This window comes from Carlito syrichta, unplaced genomic scaffold, assembly GCF_000164805.1.
Source record: "Carlito syrichta isolate Samal-C Ts95f unplaced genomic scaffold, Tarsius_syrichta-2.0.1 Scaffold303987, whole genome shotgun sequence".
In the NCBI taxonomy this organism is placed as follows: domain Eukaryota; kingdom Metazoa; phylum Chordata; class Mammalia; order Primates; family Tarsiidae; genus Carlito; species Carlito syrichta.
In genome coordinates, this window is record NW_007248083.1 from 1 (window position 1) to 822 (window position 822).

The window sequence follows — 822 nt, forward strand, 5'->3', positions numbered from 1 at the left end:
GAGTCGCGATCCTTATTTCAGACAAAATACCATTTAAGCTATCAAAAATTAAAAAAGATACAGAGGGGCACTACATAATGATAAAAAGTTCACTCCATCAACAAGAAATATCTATCCTAAACATATATGCACCTAACATAGGTGCGCCAACTTTCATAAAGCAACCTCTAGGAAAACTAAAGAAAGACATTGACTCTAACACCATCATAACTGGGGACTTTAATACCCCACTCACCACTCACAACCCTAGACAGATCATCAGGCCAAAAGTCAGCAAGGAGATCCGGAACCTCAATGAGACTCTGAACCAAATGGACTTAATTGATATCTACAGAATACTCCATCCAAAGACCACAGAATACACATTCTACTCATCACTGCATGGACCATATTCTAAGATCGACCACATAATTGGACACAAATCAAGCATAAGCAAATTTAAAAGGACTGAAATTCTACTCTGCACCTTCTCAGACCACAGTGGAATAAAATAAACATTGACACCAACAAAGTCCCCCCAAAACCCACAAAGACATGGACACTAAACAGCATGATGCTAAACAACTCCTGGGTCAATGATGAAATCAAAACAGAGATCAAAAGATACCTGGAAACAAATGAAAATGAAGAAACATCTTACCAAAATCTCTGGGAAGCCTTAAAAACTGTAATAAGAGGGGAATTTATATCCCTAACACACATGAAGAAAATGGGCAAAAGACAACCGTATTTCTCTACACCAATAATAAACAAACAGAAACCCAAATAAAAAACACAATTCCATTCACAATAGCCACAAAAAAAAATGAAATACCTTGGCAT